Below are 17,676 nucleotides of genomic sequence, written 5' to 3' on the forward strand. Positions count from 1 at the left end.
AGGGAGGAGAATGTAGAATGAGATAGGAAATATGAAAATAAAATAGTTCCAGTGTAAGAAAGATAAACATAGAACCAAATAGAAAAACACTTTCCAATTTCTGGCATTCAATTGATCAGCTCTACTGAAACAATGGTGTTTCCATTGCTATCTAGCATAACTGGCCCTGAAAGCTTTAAAACACTCTAGATATCTTCCAAAGTGAGTCCCCTTACATTCACCAAGAAATATTGCGTGAAAGGTCATAATCCTCAAATAAGGAAATTTAGGAAAGTTTCCCTTTTGACATGGTTAGCCTTTTTCTTTGTGCCTGGTGTATGATATGATTTTGAATTAAATGTGCACTGGATTCCTGCTAACCAGGTTCCCAACTTCAGATCTCTTTCCTTAAACTGTACCACGATTGGCAAAACTGCAGCAGCCCCTGTAAGTCCCTAGATAATGGTACCTCTGGTACCTAAAGCACTGGAACTTAAGAGGGTCGTCTGGGGCTGCAGCACCAATTGTGCGACCCCAGAGAGCCCTCACCAAGATCATGCAAACTTCAATTGCAGACTGCGTGCCTTGGTGAAGAGAAAACCAAAGAGTTGACATTGCACACAGCCCTGTGTGCATTGCGCCCATACACTGCATAAGGTATAGGTAATTCACCCCTACTAGGCCTTATAGCCCTAAGCCAGGGTGCACTATATCCCATGTTTGGACATATCTGTATGAAGAGATATGACCCTACAATATCAAGTCCATTCTTGGATATAGTAAGTGCACAGGGAAGCCATAGAGAGTACATGGGCTGGATACTTGCCATTACGAGTATCCTAGCGATATGATGGCTTCACTGTACCTCAACATGTGTGGTACCAAACATCTCGTCTTAATAAATCCTCATTGATGCAAGTGTTAGATTTATTAATATATGCACACAGGAGACACCTTAGATGGTCCCCTGTAAACCTACCAAGCTCTGGTATGGTCTCTGACTAGTCTTAGCCGGCCTGCCACCACCACACTTGTTTCTTACCTCATCGGGTGAGAGCCAGTGCTCTTAGAGGCCAGTAATAAAGCCTGCTCTGGGCAGAGGTGCTTTGCCCCTCCTTCAGGCCAGGGTGGCATTTCAGGGCAGGAAGCTTCAAAGGCGATACAACCTTTGAAATGTGACCCATGCATCTCCAGATAGTGAACGATGCCAACCCCCTTTCTAGATCTACAATTGGCGGCAGGACCAGCGGGAAAATTAATTAAATTAGCAGGCGTGGGTCCCCATTCAGCCAGTACCACCCCTAAGGTGGGGCAGGTGATGTAGAGCCCACTTTTCATTTCCCTCTATCTTGGTTTGTGAGGGAGTTAGCCAATTAGGGTCAGGGTAGTGCCCCTTCCCAAAGGAGGTGATCACTTAGAGGGTGTAATACCCTAAAGTTAGGTAGCCCTGTAACGCCCTGAACGTCTCAGGATCGTTTAACAGACACGATAATGAGGACGCAACCACTTGTGAAGGGTTAGTTATTTTAATGAAGGCAAAAATAATACAAAGAATAAACAAAAGTTATAGTCACTGGAATCCTCCAGGCTAAGTACGTTACCAGCCCACCGCACGGATGATCCTAGCCGTCCTCTGCATATACGCCGATCCCGGCGTATGCCAACAGAGGGCAGAAATGAAATGGCCGACAATGCCAATCGGTAGGCTGTGAGGGGCACGAAGAGTGTTGGGGAGAATCGAGGAGTCAGGGAAACACCCAGCCGGGGTCTCTACCTGAAGCGAGCAGCCGCTCAACCTCTTCCTCAGACTACACCGGGACGCGGAGTCACCTCCTGGTGATGCGTCACCGATACCCCAATCAAAAGCAAGAAGCTTGAACCGAGAGCAGCCGCTCGATCGATCCTGTGGACTTCCGAGTCTGTAACGCGGCAAACACCTCCTGGTGTGCGTTACAGCTGGCAGTCCCTGTATCTCTGGTCGGGCTGGGAGTTACGACTCCAACCAGCAAAAGCGCCACTGCGCTTTGACTCAGCCGAGTCAAAAAGCGAAGCTCAATGGTTGACCGGTAGAGCTTCCGGGTCCTTCACAGGTGACGATGGGGCAAGACACGGCCAGGGAGTAACGACTCGACCTAACATCCGTTCTTGCTTTACTGGAGCACCACTCCGGAACACCGCTCTTCACGAAGCAGGTACGTCGGTGTAAACACAATATCCGACAGCGTTGTACCTCCCGGTTCCTCCCTTTATAGGGCGTGTTTTCCTTGAGTTATGTAACAGCTCTCCTGTTTACATAAGGGCGTGATTTCCTTGAGTTATGTAACAGCTCTCCTGTTTACATAAGGGCGTGTTTTCCTTGAGTTATGTAACAGCTCTCCTGTTTACATAAGGGCGTGTTTTCCTTGAGTTATGTAACAGCTCTCCTGTTTACATAACCTCTCAACCGCTAAGCATCCTGGGGGATGTAGTCCGTTTTCGCTGGTTACCGTTTTCTTCCCCTCGAAAGACAGGAATTCTTGACAGTACATCCTCCCTCTCAGCGGCACCCCACGGGTCCAGCGCTGGCAGGAAAACGCCGATGGAACAAGGAGACCAAGCGCGGAGCATGAACCCCTTCAGCCAGTTCCCATGATTGCTCCTCCGGGCCATAGCCTTTCCACGCGACCAGGTACCACAGCTTCCCCCTGCGCCATTTGGACGCCCGTATGCCCGATACTTCATACTCCACCTCCGACTCCACGCATACCGGCCTAGGCGTCCCAGACGGCTTGGAGGGTGCAGGTTTGAGCAATGATACATGAAAGACAGGGTGAATCTGCAATGACTGGGGCAAGCACACCTTCACGTTCACGGGACCCATACACTTGGTAATTCGATAGGGGCCCATGTACCTGGGATGGAACACACTGTTCTTTCGAAACCTCATGTTTCTTGTGGATATCCAGACGTAGTCTCCAGTGCGGTACAGTGGCCCGGGCCTTCTCTTCCTGTCTGCCGCAGCCTTGTATTTTCTCTTGGCCTCTATTAGGACAGCCCTTGAGCGCATCAACGTGTCTTTTATGTGTGCCACCCTGTCCGCTGTGGCGGGAATCCTGTCCTCTCTGAACGGATGTAGAAATGGCAAGAACCTGGGATGTTGGCCATAGTTGCTATAGAACGGAGACGACTGTGTGGAGCTGTGAGTGGCGTTGTTATAGGCTATCTCTGCAACCCATAGCAAGTCGACCCATTCTTCCCTGCCCTGGTCCACAAAACATCGCAGATACTGTTTGAGCGTTTGGTTCAGGCGCTCGGTTTGGCCGTCCATTTGAGGGTGGTAGCTGGTGGACAGGGCGGTCTTAACATGCAGCGCGGTGCACCAAGTCTTCCAGAATTGCGCAGTAAACTGCGATCCCCGGTCCGACACGATCACCCCAGGTAATCCATGCAGTTGTACCACATTCTTTAGAAGTAGTGACGCCAATTCCCCGGCCGTAGGGACTCTCTTGCAGGGGATGAAGTGCCCCATTTTCGTCAAGTAATCCACCACCACCAGTATTGCCGTCATCCCCTGGTCTACCGGTAGGCCCACCACGAAGTCCAGTGATATGCTATCCCATGGTCTATCCGGGGTCGGAAGTGGATGTAAGAGCCCTTGGGTTCGGCCATGGTCGGCCTTCATGGTAGCACACGTAGGACACTCCTGTCCCCACCTCCTGACATCCACTCTCATGGTTGGCCACCAGAAATGCCGTCCCATGCTAGCCACCGTTTTTTCAAAGCCCAAATGACCTGCACATGGAGAGTCATGGCACCAGATGAATGCTTGTTTCCTTAGCCTAGGCGTGGGTATCAATAGGCACCTGCCCTTCAGGGGTATCCCGTCCTTCAGCTGCCATTCTCTGTGACTGAGGAGCCACCTCCGCCATGCGAACGACCTGATCCCTCTCTTTATTCCCCTCAGGAAAGTATCCGGTTGGATAACCCCCAATACCATCCTCGGGGAAATGATGGAACGCTCGGTCGCAGGCAATGGTTCCTTAACTGCAGATTGACGGGACAGGGCGTCCGCCTTCCGGTTTTCCGTCCCCGGCCGATATGTGATGCGGAAGTTGAACCCCGCAAAGAAGATCATCCACCGCAGCTGCCTGGGAGAAAGGTGTCTTGTGGCCGTCATGAACTGTAGGTTCCGATGGTCCATGTACACCGATACCACATGTCTTGCCCCCATCAACCAATGCCTCCATTCGGTGAAGGCGTCCTTGATTGCGAGAAGCTCCTTCTCCGCAATATGGTAGTTGCGTTCGGCGTCGTTGAGTTTGCGGGACATGTACGCAACGGGATGAAGCACCCCTGTGTCGTGGTTGCGTTGGGACAAGATAGCCCCCAGCGCCACATCCGAAGCGTCCGCTTCCACCACGTAGGGGAGATCCGGATCGGGGTGAGCCAACACCGGCGCCTTACCAAAGGCGCTTTTCAGGGCCTCAAAGGCCGTGTTCGCTTCAGGGGACCAGACAAACTCCTTGGACTTCCTCAGTAACTGTGTGATTGGGGCCACCAATCCTGAAAATCCATCTATAAACCGCCTGTAAAAGTTGGCGAAGCCAATGAAACTTTGGACGTCCTTCACGCTTTGGGGCACCGGCCATTCTTTCACCGCCTTGATCTTTCGTTCTGCCATCTCCTGTCCCTCTGGACTCAGCATCACTCCGAGGAATTCCACGGACGTGACGTGGAAGTCACACTTGCTGAGTTTACAAAACAGCTTGTTTTCCCTCAGCTTTTGGAGCACAGCTTTGACGTGGTGTACGTGCTCCTCCACACTGGACGAGTAGATGAGGATGTCGTCGATATATACGACCACGTAGATATCCAACTCCTCTCTGAATACCTCATTCAAAAAGTACTGAAAGGCTGCCGGGGCGTTGCACAGACCGAACGGCATGACGAGGTACTCAAAAAGGCCGAACCTGGTCTTAAAGGCGGTCTTCCACTCGTCTCCGTCCCTCATGCGCACCAGATGGTATGCCCCTTTCAAATCCAACTTGGTGTAGATACGAGCTTTCTTGACCTGTTCCAGAAGTACACTGATGAGAGGCAAGGGGTACCGATTCTTTATGGTTATCGAATTCAATGCCCGAAAGTCCACACAGGCTCTCAGCTCCCCATTAGCTTTCGGGATGAAGAAGAGTGGCGAGGCGGCCGGAGACTTGGACGGGCGGATGAATCCTAGCTTGAGGAGTTTATCCAGGTACCCCCGGAGATGCACGTTTTCAGGCTCCGTCAGGGCATACAGCCTGCCGCTGGGAACGCTGGCCCCTGGCACCAGGTCGATCTGGCAGTCAAACTGTCTATGTGGTGGTAGCACTTCAGCCTTCACTTCATCGAATACATCCTCAAAACTGTGATAAGCCTGGGGGAGAGCCACATCTTTTTCTGCCGCTGTAGCCACCGTCTGACTCCCGCTCTCGTCTGCGTCAAGGGATTCCGTTCTTTTTCCACAATGCAGGATGCAATACGGTGACGTCATTTCGACGCGATGTGTTGGCCAATCCACAGAGGGGTTGTGTTTCTGTAGCCACGGCAATCCCAATATGACGCCATATTGGGGCGCTCGGATGATGTTAAAATCGATTTGTTCCAAATGGTTCCTCCCATATCTCATCGGAAGGACCCCCGTGTGCTGCCCGATGGGCCCCGTCACCAATCGCCTTCCGTCTACAGCATAGACGTCTTCGGGTACAGCTTTGGGAAGAAGCACTAGCCCTAGCCTGCATGCCTCGTTGTGGTCCATAAACATGCCAGTGGCCCCTGAATCCACCATGGCCACAACGGGTATCCACTGGTCATGCACTCCCACGTGCACCGTGAGAAACAGGTGTCGGTGTCCCTTAGTGACCGAGTTGGAAAGTGAAGGGATGGATGAGTGACTCCGAGATGCCCCTTCCTTGGTCTGGGAGTCCTCTAGTTTTCCGCCGGTATGTCCACCACGGCTGTTACCGACCGGTTGGCCCGATAACGTGACGTCTTCGGTTTGGCAGGGCATTCACGTACGTAGTGGCCTTTTTTGCCACAATATAGGCACAATCCTTGTTTACAGCGTGACTCTTTCTCCGTGGCTGTGAGGCTCGCTCGTATTGCGCCGATGTCCATGGGTTCTCCCTTGGATGCGGTGGAAGTTTCAGGACTTCCCACCGTCACATAGGATGGAGGGGATTTTCCTTTTCTCCCATGATCCCCTTTTCTTTCACTTAGCCTATGTTCCGGCCGTAATACCAGGTTGATAAGGCCCTCACATGTCTTGGGTTGAGGGTCAATATGAGCCACGGCGTCTTTGAGCTCATCGCACAGCCCGTGATGGAAGAGCGCCGTCTGTTTAGCAACAGGCCACTTGGTTTCCGCAACCAGCCGTCGGAACGCGTTGAGATACTGCACCAGGTCGTTGGATCCCTGTCTCAACTCAAGCATTTCACGGAGCGCCGTGTACGAGTCAGCCCTTCTGTCGAATACCTTCAGGAATTCCTCGCGAAACGCACCCCAATCACATAAGAGGGGGTCGTCCCTGCTCACCAGAGGTACGGCCCATTGTGCCGCGTTTCCAGCCAGATAGGAAATCAGGAAAGCCACACGAGCCTGACTCGTGGGGAACGCCTTTGGTTTGCACGATAAATGTAGCGCCACTTGTGTGAGGAATACCTGCACTGTGTTAGGATCCCCACTGTACCTCTCTGGTGTTGCCAAGGGGATGGCTACCGGCATTTCCACTACTACAGCAGGGGTCTGGTCCGTGAGGGAGGTGCTGGGCGTGAGCGGGTCCAAGTGGATAGCATCCAGTCTGGCTTTTACATCGGCTGTTTCTTGCCTAGAGGCAGCCAATTCAACTTGCACGGTCGCTAAAGCAGCCAGCACATCATCAAGTGTTGCCATGTCTGTTATCGACCGGGAGACAGTTAGTGTATTAAGGTCGGATATTTTGTAACGCCCTGAACGTCTCAGGATCGTTTAACAGACACGATAATGAGGACGCAACCACTTGTGAAGGGTTAGTTATTTTAATGAAGGCAAAAATAATACAAAGAATAAACAAAAGTTATAGTCACTGGAATCCTCCAGGCTAAGTACGTTACCAGCCCACCGCACGGATGATCCTAGCCGTCCTCTGCATATACGCCGATCCCGGCGTATGCCAACAGAGGGCAGAAATGAAATGGCCGACAATGCCAATCGGTAGGCTGTGAGGGGCACGAAGAGTGTTGGAGAGAATCGAGGAGTCAGGGAAACACCCAGCCGGGGTCTCTACCTGAAGGGAGCAGCCGCTCAATCTCTTCCTCAGACTACACCGGGACGCGGAGTCACCTCCTGGTGATGCGTCACCGATACCCCAATCAAAAGCAAGAAGCTTGAACCGAGAGCAGCCGCTCGATCGATCCTGTGGACTTCCGAGTCTGTAACGCGGCAAACACCTCCTGGTGTGCGTTACAGCTGGCAGTCCCTGTATCTCTGGTCGGGCTGGGAGTTACGACTCCAACCAGCAAAAGCGCCACTGCGCTTTGACTCAGCCGAGTCAAAAAGCGAAGCTCAATGGTTGACCGGTAGAGCTTCCGGGTCCTTCACAGGTGACGATGGGGCAAGACACGGCCCAGGGAGTAACGACTCGACCTACCTCCGTTCTTGCCTTACTGGAGCACCACTCCGGAACACTGCTCTTCACGAAGCAGGTACGTCGGTGTAAACACAATATCCGACAGCGTTGTACCTCCCGGTTCCTCCCTTTATAGGGCGTGTTTTCCTTGAGTTATGTAACAGCTCTCCTGTTTACATAAGGGCGTGTTTTCCTTGAGTTATGTAACAGCTCTCCTGCTTACATAAGGGCGTGTTTTCCTTGAGTTATGTAACAGCTCTCCTGTTTACATAAGGGCGTGTTTTCCTTGAGTTATGTAACAGCTCTCCTGTTTACATAACCTCTCAACCGCTAAGCATCCTGGGGGATGTAGTCCGTTTTCGCTGGTTACCGTTTTCTTCCCCTCGAAAGACAGGAATTCTTGACAAGCCCATTGGCTACTACATGTCACCCCCTTTACCGCCCCTAAATTTAGTATTTAGGTGGCATTCCTTGGCCCTGAACATAGATTTGACGGACACAGAGAATAAAAAGGACAAAGAAAAGCTACTGATTCGAGGCCTGAAACCCTGCTGAAGATAATTGGCTCCAAAACCTGCCTACTGCCTTAAGGTCTCAACAATTGTGGTGTGCTGTCTCGTCCTGCAACTGTGAGGTCTCCAAGAACCCTGGGACTCCTCCAAACTGCTACAATTCACCAAAGAACTCCCTTGGAGTGGAGGTACCATTCCCCTACAGCCGCAGGCATCAAACCGCAGAATTCAGTTTTTCAGACTTGCTGCACCCAAGCAACTCCGACGCAGCACTCTGATCAAAAGTGGTACACCTGCTCTGGAGGATCAAGTCTGTCTCCCCTCCAAGAGTAGAGACACAAGGATCTACTGAAGCTGTGTCACACCAATACCCGAGGTACAGGGCCCTCTGCAAAATTCACCAAGACAAAGAGTCCAATTTCTGACTCCAACCGCCCAGTAAGCAAGTAACCATTGAGGGACATCGAGACCCCTGAGACCCACTTTGTGAGTGTCCCAGCTGTCCCAGAATTGCCTCTTCAAGTTGCCTGCTCCTGACTGTGAGGACTTCTTGTCAAGAGCCTCCCGGGTGACCTATTTGCTCTGCACCTTACCCACCTGGTCTGGGTACCAACAACCCAGCTGTGCTCCCATGCCCTAAGGCCCTTGCCACCTGTTCCTTTGAGTGCAACCCCCCCAGACTTACCTTTAGGTCCCTTTGTGCAGTGTGTTTTCAAGAGGGCCCCTTCTTCGTAGCGTAACAGCTATCAACGACCTCAGCACTCTGCTCCCGGCCGAATCCGAGATGCTCCTGAGAATCCGCTGGTAGAACATTGGGCCTGGCCTTAGTACTTACCAAAATCTCAAATGTGAACCATGAGTTCCAACTGTGTGATTTTATATGCATTTTTTTATTTTCTCCCATTGACTTCAATGTTATGTAATTGCACACAAAAGTGATTTATTTTGCGAACTTAAAAAATTCATATCTTAAAAAGTACTTACTGTAGAACAAAGTTCTTGATCTGAAAAATTACATAAAAATCTGTGTTATTTTTGTAAATTGTTCTTGGATTTATTCTTGATTGTGTATCTCATTTATTGCTTCTGTGAATAAAACAAATGCTTAGCACTACCCTATGATAAGCCTAACTGCTTGCCCACACTACCACAAATAGAGCATTAGTCTTATCTACTTTTGCCTCTGTATACTAATCCAGGTATCCTTGGACTCGCTGCAAACGTAGGTCGTTTTAGTGCACTATATAGAAAGCCTGCTACCTACACATTTGTGTGCTCAGGCCTATTTTTGGTCCCTATCTGACACCGACTTACATCGTACTAGTAACTGGTGAATAACAGGTGATTCGTTATCAGTGAACAGAAAACAGGACGTGGTTACATGTGCTTTACTCTTTCGATCATCCCGCCTCCTTTAAAGACGATCTGAATTTCCAGCACCATCAAGCAATCAGACTTTCTGCCCCGCAGACTTCCAGTCACCCAGTAGTAAACAGCTGAGAAATTCTATTTTGACCTTCTCATTTGGGAAATGCCGCTGCCCGCGTCCCAAGCAGTGGGACATCAGCAGGGCAGCCCTCTAGTGGCCGCCCGTCGGAGCCTTCCCCCTTGCTGCCTCGCGCGCGAGGCCACGCCCACGAAGGTTATGACCTCCCAATAGTGTGTAGCTGGAGGCGGGCCGTTGGGGGCGGGGGGCGAGGCTTGCCCCCCTACTTAGGAGGCCCTCTCGCCCAGTTCCTCCTCTGTTCCCTGCGCGCCGCTCCAGCCTGGACACGCGTAATTTCGACCGTCCCACACCGCGGTACCTGATTGAGGCCCCCCTCCAACGACGTCGTGCTCCCGCGAATACTTCTACGTCCGGTGAGTCTTGCTGACCTCTCCCACCCCGGCCGTGTCCCTGGGCATGACCAGGTGTACAGGGCCCTGTGGCCCGGGAGGCCATGGGTGTGGGGGGCGCAAGCCGTGGCTCGCGTCTCTGCGGGGCAAGGCGGGTTTTTGTGTTGGACGTTGTGTTGGACGAGGGGGTCACGGGTCGTGGGGCTATTCCGGGTGGGTTAAGGCACGGAAGGGACACACTCGAGTTCCGGCCCGGCACGCTCCCGTTCCGAGTGCAAGCGTGCATCCACGCTCGGCCTTTGTTTTCGATGGTAGGGACAGGGGGCCATGATTCCTCTTAAGCGCAACAGAAGTTAGGTGGCACTAGAGGGTAGTCGTGTTGCGGCGCGTGCCTGGCGATCATGTGAGTTTAGGCCCCATCGGATCACGGCGACCATTTGGGGTGTCTGGGATCGGCGTGGCCGTCGCGCCCCTTGGATATATTTGGCGCGTAGGGAGCAGAGGCCCGCAGGCAAGAGCACGTTGGAGCCCTCGGTTCAACGGTATCGTTCGCCATTTATGCCTACTGTTATTTTCGGCGATATGCAGCAAAACGGGGCCTCCCCCCCCCCCTTTTTGGTCCCGCGCCAACGCGGGGCTGGCGGCTACCTGGGCGCGTTCACGTGCCGCGTGTGCGGTGAGGCCGTTTGTTGTCGTGTCCCAACTATAACGGAGCACATGAAAATACCAGGGATGGGGGGGAAAGCCAGTCGCGCGATGCGGGCGTATTGTGTGAAGGCTGGCTCACGTCCTTCTACTCTACGTGTAAAGCAGGTGCGGGGTGGGGGACTGTGAGCGCGCGTTATCTGCAGCCCCCCCCCCCCCCCCACTTTAGGTCAGGGGCTAGCAGCCATGTGCCGGGCTGAAGCGGATATGGGGGATCTGTTGTGTGTTGTCGTGCACGTCGCACCCGCCTTCGGAGGATAGTTTATGTACGAATCGGGATAGGTTGTAGATTGTGTACGTAGCGCGCGGGGTTTGTCGTGTTTGACGAGTGAATTTTCGTTTATTTGTTCGCATCTGTTGCATTCGTAGTCGCACGCTCCTAGTAAGTAATTGTGTGCCGGGCGACAGTGATTTTGTGCAGCGCGCCATGCCCGGCGTTCGTGTCCACGCGATAGGTTAACACGCGAAGCAATACCAGGTTTGTCTTCCCCCCCCCCCCCTCAGTGCGGGCTATCATGCTGGGGCGTGCTCACCGGACTGCGTGTTGTACAATTGAGGGAACGCCGAGCCGCCCCTTCGTGGTGATGGTCGTAGCAGGGAGTTGTGCGTTGGCCGGGGGCGGGGCGGCCATATCTCCGGTTTGTGACTTCCGGTGGGGTGGGTCCTCGTACACGAAGCGACACACCGGACGGAGGCGCGGGCAATCAAGCCAGTGGGCACGTTCACATGACTGGGTGCGTGCGATTGATGGAGCGTCGGGCCGCCCCCCTCGTGGTGCGGGTTGGAACCGAACACCGGTAGCGCCTGAGTGTTGCGAGTAATATCAAGTAAACTGCACAGTCAGTTACTATACCCATATAGTCAAGTGTCGCCCCCCCAGCTTTGGTTTGTGACTTGCAGTTGTTGTTAAAGGATACAATAGGGGAGCATTCAGAGTAGCCAACAAGCATGTGACCTCTGGCCACGCATCCAGCAGAGTCTCACCAATACCTACTATCCTCAATTGACATCCGGTGGTATTAACAGAAATCATTTGCTACAGTGAAAAAAGTATTAGTCCTAAAAGATCAAACACCAAACAGGCCATCCCTGCATCACCAATCTAGGGGAATCCAAACGAGAAGTAGGACGAGGCGTGAATTTTACACAAACTTGCTTCAATGAATAACTCATTGAATCAACCACCACATATATCGAACCTCTGCAAACAGCTGCGTCTAGGGGCGCGAATCCTTGCGGGATGGGGGAGTTAGGTGTCTGGTCCCCGGCTAGGTTTTGCAGCCCCCGCGGGCGGCGGCGCGCAGCAGGCCAATAGGCATTTTACCCGGAGGCGCGTTTCCCTGCTGCAATCGATCTAGGGCGCCGCGGGCGGGCAGCCTGCAGCCACGCACCGCCGGTCCGGGCATGTAGGAAGGTGTGATCCAGGGTGTGGTGGGCCGCTGGGAGCGAACGCAATGACTGTCTCCACCCAGAGGGTGGCCGCCAGACCTGAAGTGGGGCACTGGTTATGCACAGATGCGTTTTGCCATGTACCCTGAAAGGGTAATTTTGCGATGCGCATGGCCATAAGACAAGCCGTGCGTATCGGGTACTAGCGGTGGGGTCAGGGGATAACTAGTGCATCACGTCCCATGGTCGCAGGTTCAATCACTGTACCTGCCAAGCTTCTGTGTGTAAGAAAGATGCTTTTCCATTGTACTAACTCCGCTCCTTTCCCCAATTTCAGATCCAGTGAGGGACCGCCCGCGAGTATAGGGCTAGGACCGGAGGCGAAGGCGCTAAGGGACGCGCATAGCTGTACTTGCGAAGTAGCCCACACGCCATGGAGAATATCGGGACACCGGGTCCACTGTTCTCCCAAGAAACGTCGGTCGAGGAGACGCAGTCGAGCGCACCACAGGAAGGGGTTTGGGCGGACTTTATGGCGTTCGCCCGAGAGAAGGGCACGGCCTGGGCCCAGGGTTTCTTGGAGGGCCGCAGGGTGGAGGATTCGGGCGTGGTCGTAACTCCCCCCCCCTCCGAGGGCGCCCCAGGCCTTTCGGGGGCAGAGCCCTGGAGGTCCACCAGGGTGCGTAAGCCCATGTCAAAAGACATGCCAGAGGCCCAGCCGGCCAGGAAACGGCAGGCGACCACAACACGTTCCGGCCTCCCGGCAGTCGCAACAACACCGGTACACGATTCTGCCACAGGACTCACTGACTTGGCCCAGATGGGCAAAGCCATGGACCAGATGCTTGGCCTCATGTCTGTCTTCCAGAGCCGCCTCGACGCGCTGGCCGCAGCGCCACAATTGCCCCCGGCGTCGGCCCACGCACCCGCTCAGGCGCCCGTGCTCCAAGTCTGGGCTGGACAGAGTACAACCGTTGAACGGCGCAATGGTGAGCTGGGGGGAGCCTTGGGGTTGTCAACACCAGGGGATGCTGGCCCCTCCACAAGTATTGCAGCGAGCACCCCCCCGGCCGGCGCACTGGCGTCCCCGCCACCCGCACAGGCGATTGCCACACCCTCCATCCCTGCTGCTGCTGAGTCCACGCCCGCCATAGCAACGGGTGTTGCGGCGTCTGGAGGGGAGGGTGTAACTCAGGTCCCGAAGCCCCTTGTCACCCAAGCACCGCTGGCATCGGGCCGCTGCTCCCTGGCATGGCTGGTGCCGCAGGCCGCGAAAGAAGGGATTTGGAGGAGGGAGTATATAGACATCCTGACATTACTTATGCATGGGTCTGCAGGGGTGGACACGAGAAAGATGGGGCGCAAGGAAGAGGAGAGGGTCAGGTATCAGCGATGGCCGGACAAGACGATCGAAAATTGGACATCTGCATTTAATATATTGGCAGCTGTCATAGTGCAGAAATTTCCGGAACAGAGCGAGGCTCTAATGCAGTATGCCAGCACGATACAAGAGGAGGCTAGGCTCTCTGGGGGGTTAGGTTGGTTCTACTATGACCAGGATTTCAGGAAAAGAATGGCCATATGCCCGGACCTGGGGTGGGACCAGAAGGAAATTCAGCTTTGGGTGGAACACATGTGCCGCCCCACCAGGGAGAAGAAGGACCAGGCATATACAGGGCAGGGGGAGGCATTTGATAAAAGGAAGGACCAGTTTCCCAAGCGCCCATTCAAGCAGCCTTTTCGGGGTGGCAGGGGGCGGGGGCAGCGGCAGGGCAAGCGATTCAATTCTGGGACGTGCCGCCTTTACAATGGGGGAAACTGCACCTGGGGGAGGTCATGTAAGTTCGCACATAGCTGCAGCAAGTGCGGCGCGCAGCACCCTGCCACTTCTTGCTCCTCCAGCCAGAGCGCACCGCAGCCCACAGCACCCACCAGGACTGATGCCCGACTCTGAGACCACACATGGGCCCCCTCCTTCGTCAGTACCCCCCCTCCCACACCAGTCACGCCCCCCGCAGTTCTGGGTGCAACACAGAGCGCCACGGCCCCTGTCAAAGGTCCTTCACCCATCATCCTGGGAAATATCCTCCCACTCATTAGGCGGTATCCACTGCTCCGGGACAGACCGCTCCTGGCGGGGGGGTTCATCGATGGCTTTAGGATTCCCTACAATGGGCCGCTGGAGTCCAGAGATGCGAAGAACCTGAAATCCGCTAGGGATATGCCCGGGGTGGTGGACCAAAAGGTGAGGAAAGAGTTGTCAGCAGGTAGGGTAGCGGGACCTTTTAGCAGCCCGCCCTTGGACCATTTTTTGGTGTCGCCACTGGGGGTGGTGCCAAAAAAACAACAGGGCACCTACCGTTTAATCCACCACCTGTCATACCCTGAAGGAAATTCGGTGAATCACTGGCTGGACGAGGGTATTTGTTCTGTGGTATACTGCTCCCTAGACATGGCCATTGACATGGTCAGGAGAGTAGGGAAGGGGGCTTGGCTGGCGAAGGCGGACATTGAATCCGCGTTCCGCCTGCTGCCAGTTCATCCAGCTAGTCAACATCTGCTAGGCTTCAAGTGGGCGGGGCAGTTCTTTTATGATCGTTGCATGCCAATGGGCTGTGCTGTCTCCTGCGCCTACTTCGAAGCCTTCAGTACGTTCCTTCAGTGGGCCTTGGGGGAACTCCACGGGATCACACAGGTGACCCACTATTTAGATGACTTCCTATTTTTTGGTGCGAGTGGGTCGGACGAGTGTGCAGTAGGCTTGAGTCGGTTTGAGGAGCTGGCAGAGTTTCTGGGTGTTCCCCTTGCCCCAGGTAAGACCGAGGGGCCTGCGCAGGTACTGACCTTTCTTGGCGTGGAGTTAGACACGGTAAAGGGCGAGTCGAGGCTTCCCGCTGAGAAGGTACTGGGCTTGTTACAGGATATCCAGGCGCTGCTGGGCAAGGACAAAGCGACCCTCGGGGCTGTCCAGAGCTAGATGGGCAAATTGAATTTTGCAGCAAGAGTGATTCCGGCAGGCAGAGTGTTTTCAAGGAGACTGGCGGGGGCCACGGCAAAGGTGACTCAGAAGCACCATTTTGTAAGACTGACCGCGGGCTTGAAGGCTGACCTTGCCATGTGGGCGGAATTCCTCATGGACTTCAATGGGACGGTGATTTGGAGGGCCCCATGGATAGCCAGTCAGGAGCTCTGCTTGTTTTCTGATGCGTCTGGAAGGGAAGGTTTTGGTGTGATTCTGGGGGAAGAGTGGTGCGCGATTCGATGGCCCAATGCATGGCGTAAGAAGAAGGTGACGCAGAACGTGGCAGTGTTGGAGCTCTTCCCAATTGTAGTAGCACTGCATCTCTGGCGGGCGGCACTGAGCAACAGGAAGGTTGTCTTCTGGTCAGACAACATGGCGGTGGTGCACGCCATTAACGGCCTGACTGCCTCGTGCCCGCTGGTCCTGAGCCTGCTGAGGGAATTAGTCAGGGAGGGTCTGCGCAGCAACGTCGAGTGTAGGGCACGGCACATCGCGGGTGTACGGAATGTGGCAGCTGACGCTCTTTCTCGCTTTCAGTGGCTCCGGTTCCGGGAGGCCTGGCCGCGGGCAAGGGCGGAGATGACACCGTTCCCGGACCACCTCTGGCACTTGCTTCAGTGGGGGAGAGACTGAGGAAGATGGGGGAGAGGTCCTTGGCGCCAGCGACGCGGCGGAAATACGACTCGCAGCTAGCGACTTTCAGAGCTGTAGGGGAGGCGCTGGGTGCCTCAGCCTTGGGGGCGGAAGAACAAGTGGAGGCCTTTGTTGTGTGGGCCAAGGAGAATGGCAGATCGCACTCCTGGATTAGTGGTCACCTGGCAGCAGTGCGCCACGACGCCAGGTTAGATGGTAGTGGCGACCCCACGGGATCATCCAAGATTAGGGCGGCCCTGAAGGGCTGGGCCAGGGAGGAGGTTAGACAACCGGACACCAGGGCACCCATTGAATTCAGAGACCTCCAGCTCCTCCTAGACGTGGTACCCCTGGTGACTTTCTCCCCGTTTGAAGCCAGGCTGTTTTCAACGGCCTTCTGCCTGGCATTCTTTGGCGCTTTCAGGGTCAGCGAGCTAGTGGCAAAGTCTAAAGTTGACCTGTCTGATTCCGCGCTGGGGATTGCAGATGTGACCCTCAATGCAGCACTGGAGCTACGGATTCGCAGATCAAAGACAGACCAGGCGGGGAGGGGGAAGACGGTGGTGTTACAGACCCTAGGGGACAACAGGTACTGCCCGGTTCACATGGTCAGGGAATACCTGGCTCTACGTCCAGTATCTCCGGGTCCCTTCCTGGTTCATGCGGACGGATCCCCCCTCACCAAATTTCAGTTCGATCGTCTACTAGGAGCTTCGCTGGCTAAAGCCGGTCTAGCGGGGTGTGGGCGCAGGTTCTCCTCGCACTCCTTTAGAATTGGTGCCGCTACTTCAGCGTCCAAAGCCGGCTTGGGCCCGGAAGGAGTAAAAGGGGTGGGCCGATGGGAATCGGACTGTTTTAAGAGGTATGTCCTTCCTTAATGCTGTGGTGCAGCCCTGACCTTTGTTCCCGCTTTGGGTTTTGTCCATTATGATGAACGTATCGATTTTCTTTTTTGTGTGTGTAATAAAGATACGACTACCTAAAAGCCGTTTCATCGCTTTATTGACAGGTCCCCAGGTCTGGTTGGTGGGCCATTCCTACATCACGAGGCTGGAACGCTGGGCAGCACACAGGAACTGGTCGCAGAACTTTGCTAATACACAGCTTGTGTGGTTGGGTTCCCCAGGCATGAAATGGAGTGAAGCCCGCGGCACAATTGAACAGCGCCTGGCAGTCGTAGGGGTCCCGCCCTCTGTCATCATCTTGCACTTAGGGGGTAATGACCTGGTTGCCAGGGGGAGGAGGGCTCTGCTCCTGTCAATGCAAACTGACTTGCAGGCCATTAGCCAGGCCGGGGGGTCATGCGAGGTTTGGTGGTCTGAAATCGTCCCCCGTAGGGTTTGGAGAGGGGCCAGGTCCCCGGCGGCAGTAGAGCGGTCCCGTAGGAGGCTTAATAGGTCCATGCAGAAATTCATGGAGCGCAGGGGCATGGGCTTCATCAGACATGCTTTGATCCAGGAGAGGGTTGAGGGGTATTATGAGGCGGATGGAGTGCACCTGTCCAGGGTAGGGATGGACATGTTCCTGCTTGACTTACAAGAGGCACTGGCTAGCAAGGGACATCAGTAACACCTATTAGGAGAGGGGGGCTCTGGCAGCGACGGTAGCCTCCCCAGAGCTGTGGCGGAGTTACAGGGCGATCTGGAGGCAGACGGGTACAGTAAGGGTACCTCTGCGACAGGCGGTACAGTAAGGGTACCCCTGTCCGGCACAGTAAGGGTGCCCGAGCCAAGGTCCAGGAGCCGAAGGGGGTTCTGGGAAGACCGCGACGGCGCCCCGTTAGTCCTTCGGGCGGTTGGGGGGCCTGACCAACCGGGGGTGTGCCACAACACGCTCCGCCCCTGTCGGAAGGGGCGGGAGTAGGAGACAGATCACGTGACCCAGTGGATGATCTGTAAATAATTATGTGCCACACTGCCGGGCATCGACCCACCGTGTGTGCTGGCTCACCAGGCGGGCGGAGCAGCAAGGGGCTGCTT

Source organism: Triturus cristatus, chromosome 7, assembly GCF_964204655.1.
Source record: "Triturus cristatus chromosome 7, aTriCri1.1, whole genome shotgun sequence".
NCBI classification, from domain to species: Eukaryota; Metazoa; Chordata; class Amphibia; order Caudata; family Salamandridae; genus Triturus; species Triturus cristatus.